Genomic DNA, 8327 nt, shown 5'->3' with positions numbered 1-8327 from the left:
CCTACCAGCACCCACATTATAGAGGTGCTGTGAGCATGCAATGAGATCATGTACATAAAATATTCTGAGAAATTCAGTTGTTCAGTAAAGATCAGCGATCTTGCTTCCGCAATCTGACTTCAGCCCAGCCTCTCTAGCCTTTTTCTCACTGCACCATCTCATGTACTCTATAGATCAGCCAAGCTGGATGACTGGTGGTTCTCCAGTAGAGGTTATTTAATGCTAAAGAAAAGAGAGAACATTTTCAGCTGAGGGGATCAGGAAACACTTTTTTTTTCTTTGCAGAGAAAGGGGATGTTCTCTATGCAAATTTTTCTAAGATATTTTAGGTCTCCTCTTTGCACTAAACTGTTGTTCAGTCATTTTTGAGTCATGTCTGACTTTCCGTGACTCTATTTGGAGTTTTCTTGGCAAAGATGTTGGAGTGGTTTGCCATTTCCTTTTCCAGCTCATTTTACAGATGAGGAAACTGAGGCAAATAGGGTGATGACTTGCCCAGGGTCACACAGCTAGGAAGTGTCTGAGGCTGGATTTGAACCCAGGGAGATGAATCTTCCTGACTCCAGACCAGGCTCTCTATGCACTATGGTGCCCTCTAGCTGCCCCATCTATTCCAATTGTAATTAACTATAGGGAGAGGAATCTGATCTGTGATTTCATTGATAGGAGTAAACAGACTGTCCCAGTGCAGTCAGAACCTTCTCTGAATCTTCTAATCCAGGCAGCTACGGCTTAGGGGACACGTTCAGGGTCCACACAGCCAAGTGCATGTCAAAGGTGGGACTTGACCTAGCTGACTGAGTGCCTCCTATACGTATTCCTTATCTCCCTCCAGTCGTTGTTACTCTAATTATTCAGATGCAGGATGAAGATAAGATCCTGGGGACAGGACCCCAGGGCCATGTTTGACCCGTGTATCCCTGATGCGTAAACAGTCCCTTCCTGGACTAGATGCCTAACGTCTCCTGGGTAAGACTGAGCAATCAGTAGGCAATCACCACGAATCCAGCTTGGCAGAAGCAAAGCATACCTGAGATAGACTGTGGAAGCCCTTCGCTGGCAGAGGGAAAGTGAGTTGCTTATCCGGAGGCATCTGGGAATCCCTGGGGGGTAAAAGCATTGGAACAGCACCATCAGCCTTGACCAGGATGCCCACTCGGAGTGAAGAGTAGCTTGGAGAGGAAAGCGTGCCCTGGCAAAGGAGACCAGTGAGGAGGTGATCCCCAAGTCAAGATGGGCCCCAATGAGGGCTGAACCCAGCATGATTCAGTGGGAGGGGAACAGCCATGCCAATGTAGAAGAGATTGTTGGAGAGGGGAGGGCTTGTTCCACTGGAGACGGATGAGGGAAAGAGAAGAGCTAAAGATGGGGGTGAGCAGAATTTGAAATCAGAGGCCTGAGCACTGGACCCCAGTTCTTCCCCTTACTACCTATGTGACTTTGGGCAAGTCACACCCTTCATGGACAAAAGTATGTCACCCTTAAAATTAGAAGATTGAAGGAGATGACGCCTGATGTTCCTTCCATCTCTATGACACTTTGCTCCCTAGATCTTAAAACTCTTGGGAGAATAGTAGGAACAAGTGGAGAGAAAGGAGATGAAGGGGAGGGCCTTCAGTTTGGTACATGTGGAATACCAAACACTGACAGGATGGCCAGGTGAAAATCAGGGTCCACCAGAAAACTGGAATTAGGAAACCGGAGCTTAGGTGCAAGGTCGAGATTGGAGAGGGGGATTTGGGAAGGCAACAATTGATAAGCAGGCGTTATAAAGTCCTTTCTGTTTCTGAGCAGAGACCTGCAAGGTCAGAGCCCATGGTGGCATGGAAGTTTGGCCTCTCCTGGTATTTAATCGCCTTCTTTCCTGAGCCCTGGCGGCAATGCAGAGACTGTGTTTTCTGGGCAGAACCCTTGGTTCTTCCCTGTGCATGTTTCATTTTGGTTTTGATGCATGTTTGACTAAATCTGCTGTTGGCGACAAGAATAATAAAGTGATGAAGTCCCAGAATGATTCAGGATCAGAACCACAGAATCTCATACTTGGGAGGCGCTTTGGAGAGCTTCGGGTCAAATCCACGCCTGAACTATCCCCTCTGCAAAATGGGTGGGCCGGCGGCGCTTGCTGGAGCTTTGGTGGGGGGAGGCGCCCCCCACCCCCCGCCCCGCAGCTGTGCCGTCAGAGCGGGAGATGGCTTCTTCCATCCGACCAAATTTCATTTCCTCTGACGTCCCCTCAATGCTCCCTGGAAGGACCGCACTGAGCCAAGAACAGTCCCTCCATAGTCCACCCTTTAAATGCTCATTGTGCTCTGAGCTGTCCCTTCCCCTCCTGATAGACATCCCCATTTCCTTCAGCTGACCCTCATTGAGAGGTGAGGATCTGCCCCATTAAACGCCAAAGGCCCAGATTTCTTGATTGAATCCATCCACCAAAGGTGTAAACTAGGAAGAAACAAGTTCTTAATCAATTTGAGACGTCTGTTGTGCTTGGATCATTGGGTAAACATAAATGAGGGCGCCCAAGAAATATTTTGTGATTGACTGGAGAGAAATAGCCACCCCCTCTGGGGGCTCTGGTTAATGCAGCTCACCAGTTCAGATCTGGAAGTCCAACAGCACAGTGGCCAGAGTCAAGATCAGGAGCACCTGCAGACCCTGGCCTCTGTAGTGGAGGACCCAACCCAAGGGGGACCATACGACCCCCTCCTCCATTAAAGTGGTGTCAAAAGGTTGGCACAGCTGGCTGTCCCATCTACACTGGCAGCAGCGTCACCCAGCAATACCGACCACCTGCAACATCTGCATGGAAACTGGCATATATGCTGAGGACAAACTGGACACACCCTGTAAGAGCACTGAGCCTCAGGGTCCAGTAGAGAGCTATGCCCAAGAAAGGAAGAAAACAACGTCCAGGAGCCATGAGGTGACCCACTGGGTGAGGAGCCCACTCTCCCGAGGGACTTTATGTGAGCCAATAACGAGCTTGCCCTGGATGGTGGAATGTTTCTATTACAACTGTTCTTACTACTCTATGTTAGTAAATGCCTTTTTCTATGAGCTAATTTAATCACTAGCTAAAAAATCAATAGGAAACATACTAGTGGGGACTCTCATGAACAGCAGCTTTAGAAAAACCCTCAAGTTTGCCCTAGAGACCTGAGGAGAGCCATGGGCACCCACCTCTGGGGGGGTCTACATGCCATTCCTAGTGGAGATTTGGGAAATGAGTCATGTGGGGCTCCCATGGAAGGATCTTCCCTCTAGGACCCTCCCCATATGGTTTCCTTCTTCTGGATACTGTCCAAATGGTTGAGTTTTTAGGCAGAACTTCCTGAAATGAGGTCCTCAGCAGGGAATACAATATTCTAAATATGGTCTAAGTCTGGCAGAATACAGAGGATTATCACCTTCCTAGTTGAGTTTATATTTTAATTCACTTGTCCCAGAAGAGAACTATAACTACTCAAAAGGCTTGGCCTGACCAAGGAAAGACCAACTGGATGAAGAAGGTCTATTGGATGTCTGTGACAGTCAGTACAAACAGCCAACCAGATGGAGCCAAAACTAAGGAGCAGGAGGAAAGAATGCTGGATGACCTTCAGCAAATGGCTACGCTTCTCCCAGAAGCAAAGTCCCACCCCCCATATACTATATTCTCTTGGTGTTGAAGGACTATAGGACACGTAACATAGCCATCTTTAGAGAATTAAAAGAGACAGAGAGTGGCCATGAGCTAACTACAACATGGAAACACTGAAAGACCCTGAGAAAGAACAGAAATAAAAGGCATAATGAGGGGAATGTATGACAGGAAGAAAGATGGGTTGGTCTAGTGAAGAGAATAAGGGATGAGAGGTAGACAGCCCAAAGGCTCCATGGGTGTCCTTGTGATGTCAGAAGAAATCAAGGAAGGTCCCCAGTGCCCTGCATGAATGCCCCTCCCCCAATACAACCCTCCACCCAGTGAACTTGTTGGAGGACCTGGATGAGAGTGGCAGACAGGCAGGTGTGAAGAGGTTACTGTCTAGAAATACAGGGAGCATCTAACTGGAAGAGATAACATGAGCTTTGGAGCATTTGAAGTACACTTCACAAGGCATGAGGAACCAAGGAAGTCAGCATGCCTGTACAGGTGACATGTAGCTACTACAACAACTTCAGTAAATCATGGGTCCGTGACTTTGTCAATATATTACTATCTCCACCAATACCAAGGAGATTTGTTCCTGGTAAGATTTAGTCACTGTCCTTCAAAACTTGTATTATATTTAAAAAGTGACTAAAACATTCCTACTCTTTGACTGAAAGGTCCCACTGCTAGGTGCATACCCCGAAGGGATTGAAGAAAAAATACACCCCCATATGCACCAAAATATGTCTAAGAGCACTTTTTGTGGTACCTAAGAGCTGGAAGCCAAGTAGATGCCTGTCAGCTGGGCAATGGCTCAATAAATTCTAGCCCACTCAAATAAGAGAAATCTTGGGATTATAAGAAATAACACAGAGGAGAAACAGAGAATCATGAAAAGACATAAACGGAGCAAAGTGAAGTAAGTAGAAGCAGGAAAACAGTATAGACAATGACGTGGCAACAATGTAACTGGAAAGAACAACAGCATCAAGACTGAACACTGTAGCGCTGTACTGACCAAATCTCCCCAGGGAAGAGATGAAGAGGCATCTCCTTCCTTCCTTTGTGGCAGTGGGGGCTGCAGGTATGGGAAACTGCAAACTATGGCAGGTATTTCAAGCCGTTGGTTAGATCTAAGTTGCGTTTTCTCTCTTTTAAATAAAAATCTGTGATAATGATTGGCTTTCTGGGTGAGGAAATGAGGAGGAAAACTTTGGGGAAAGTAGGTGACATGAACACAAAAGCTATCCATACAAATGTATTTGGAAAATATGACTTATATGGTAAAAAATCTCATCCCTCAGAAGTCAATTGGGTGACAAGCCCAGGATGGAAGAGCAGAAAGAATGACCAGACCTGAATTCAAATCCCTGCTCTGCCCCTTATTACCCTGTGACCTTGGACAAGTCATTCCCCCCTCCCAGGTGGAATTTTCCTGATGTGTGGGATGAGGAGGTTGAACTTGATGACTAGAACTCCTTTAAGTTCTAGAGCTGGGTGTGTCCTGGACCCCTTGGGCAATCAGTCCAGTAAAGCCTAAGGACCCTTTCTCAGAATAAGATGTTAGTGCATAAATATGAAAAACAAAGGAAATCGATCGTGGTGAAATAGTGATCGACATTTTTATAATAAGTTTACAGACCCCGTGTTGGAAACCACTGCCCTAGATCTGTGCTTCTGTGATTTTTTCCGACTTTGTCCTAGTATGGATAGTCGGTCCCTCAATAGGACCATAATTAGAGTTTTCTTCTTCCCTGGTAAGACTCCCCCCCCCCCTCCAGGGACTGCATTCCATTGGCACAGTCTTTGAGAAGCCATTGTTTCCACAATGGGAAATTAGCAGGGGGCAGTTGTCCCAATGTCCCTTGCTGCTCACCAACTGTGTGCTTCCTGGATTCCAGAGTACCTTCAAACTTTGTCTACTCCCATCAAGGAATGGTAGTCATGATCTGCTTGGCTGGCCAGACTGAGAAGGAATTTCTAGATGGAGCCACCCATGGGCTCAGTTATCACCTGCTCAACAAACTCAGCTATCCAGAGAATTTCATCAACACGATGAGGCACCTGACGATGGAATGGCTGGCCAGGAGGGAACAGATGGTGTTAAGTCTGAAGCATTTCACTGCACAAATGGGTGTCAGGCAAGGTCACCAAGGGGCCCAGTAATAGGCTGCTTTTTCTGTGTTGGTGTGACTGATGATGCAATGAGAAAGGTGCACATCTGTGGAAGAATTTGCTTCCATTCCCCCACCAGATGACCAGCCTTTCGAATGCTTTTGGGGCCATCAGACAGGAGCAGCTTTCTGAGGATGGCTATAAAGTAGAGGCTCCCTCTACTTTACCAGGAGAACCTGCCTCCGGCTGCCAGTCATTCCTCAAATTTGGCATGGTGATCTAGGCTGACAATTAGCCTGCACAGCACAGAGGTGAGCTCTTTGCTTGCCCCAGGCAAGTCATGCAGACAACCCAAATTACCACCAGCAACATGGAGTTCAAAGCCATATCCACAGCCTTCCTGCCCGGATGGCATGCTACTCAGTGACGGTGCCTCTGGCTTGTCTCAGGATCTCTTCAAGGATCACAGGCATGGGACTCATTAATGGGACGAGGAAGCCGCCACTCACACGAATGCACCCAGTGCCTCTGTGGGAAGCCAGACAGCCAGGATTGAATGGCAACAGGGCACTTGATTATCCATGGAGACAAGGAGGATTTCTGGACCTAGTCCCTTTGATACAGGTGCAAACTGAACCTATTAGCATGACCTCCAGCAACCCACTTCCAAATGCTCTCCGGCCATGTGGTCTTGAGAATAACCAGCTGACAATATCCTCCCATCCCCACCCCATTTTCCTGTAATTGAAGAAGGATGCTTCTCAACAGATCTTGGGAAACAATGAAAAGGTCTGTGAGAGATGAAAACGATTAAGTAAATAGGGATCACACAGTTCTTTGTCTTTTCTGCAAACTCTCCATTCGTTGCCAAGGATGCACCCCAGTGAAAAAATCAGCATGGACCCAAACTTACTGAACCTAGAAATCCTTCAAGACTGGGAGATACATACATACATACACACACATATATACACATATATATTTAATTTTCTGCATTTCAGCTAAGCTAGAAATAACTCAAAAGGTATACAATACTAAAATAAAGTATAGATACAAAGAAAAGGAGTGAATGCCCAGAGGGAACTAAGGAACTTGTATCAGGCTCCTGATATAATGGGGCTCATTTTCTGTATGGGAGAAGAATAGAAAGAAAAAGAAAGGAAAATAATGGAAGGGAGGAAAGAAGGCAGGAAGGGAGGGAGGGAGGGAGGAAGGAAGGACAATTTAGATATAAAAGGTGATACCATAGGTAAATTAGGAGAGGAAGGAATAGTTTACCTTTCAGAGTTATGGAAAGGAGGGCAGTTTATGACCAAACAAGAGATAGAGAATATTATGAAATGCAAAATGGATGATTTTGATTACATTAAATTAAAAAGTTTTGTACAAACAGAAACAATGCATCCAAAATTAGAAAGGAGGGAGAAAGCTGGGAAACAATTTTTATAGTCAGTATTTCTGATAAAGGCCCCATTTCTAAAATATATTGGGAACTAAATCAAATTTATAAGAATCCAAGTCATTCTCCAATTGAGAAATGGTCAAAGGATAAGAACAGGCAGTTTTCTGATGAATAAATCAAAGCTATCTATTGCCATAAGAAAAAATGCTCTAAATCACTATTGACTAGAGAAATGAAAAATAAAACAATTCTGAGATTCCACCTGACACCTATCAGATTGGCTAATATGACAAAAAAGGAAAATAATAAAAGTTGGTGTAGCTGTGGAAAAATTGGAACACTAATGCATTGTTGGTGGAGCTGTGAACTGATCCAATCATTCTGGAGAACAATTTGGAACTATGCCCAAAGGGCTATAAAGCTGTGTATACCCTTTGACCCAGCAATATCACTATTAGGCCTTTTTTCCCAAAGAGATCATAAAAAAGGGGAAAGGACCCACATGTACAAAAATATTTATAGCTGCTCTTTTTGTGGTGGGAAAGAATTGGAAATTGAGGGGATGCCCATCAATTGCAGAATGGCTGAACAAGTTGTGGTATAGGAATGTAATGGAATACTATTGTGTTGTAAGAAACAATGAGCAGGCGGATTTCAGAGAAACCTGGAAAGACTTACGTGAACTGATTCAGAGTGAGATGAGAAGAACCCTGTGAACAATGTACACAGTATTAACAACATTGTGTGTTGATTAACTGTGATAGATTTGACTCTTCTCAGCAATACAATGGTCCAAGATAGTTCCAAAGGACTCATGACAGAAAATGCTCTCCAAATCCAGAGAAAAGGAACTGTGGAATCTGGATGCAGATTGAACCATGCTTTCCATTTTTTTTTTTTTGTTTTTCTTTTTTGAGGTTTTTCCTTTTTGCTCTGATTCTTCTTTCACAGACTGACTGATGCAGAAATGTGTTTCATGTGATTGTACATATATAACCTATATTGGATTGTTCACTGTCTTGGAGAGGAGGGAGGAAGGAGAGAGAGAGAGAGAGAGAGAGAGAGAGAGAGAGAGAGAGAGAGAGAGAGAGAGAGAGAGAGAAGTTTGAAACTAGAAATCTTATAAAAACAATTGTTGAAAACTTATCTCTACATGTAACTGGAAAATAATAAAATACT

The sequence above is a fragment of the Dromiciops gliroides genome, chromosome 4, assembly GCF_019393635.1.
Source record: "Dromiciops gliroides isolate mDroGli1 chromosome 4, mDroGli1.pri, whole genome shotgun sequence".
Classification (NCBI taxonomy): Eukaryota; Metazoa; Chordata; class Mammalia; order Microbiotheria; family Microbiotheriidae; genus Dromiciops; species Dromiciops gliroides.
The sequence above is the reverse complement of the archived record's forward strand: the minus strand, read 5'-3'. Positions refer to the sequence as shown.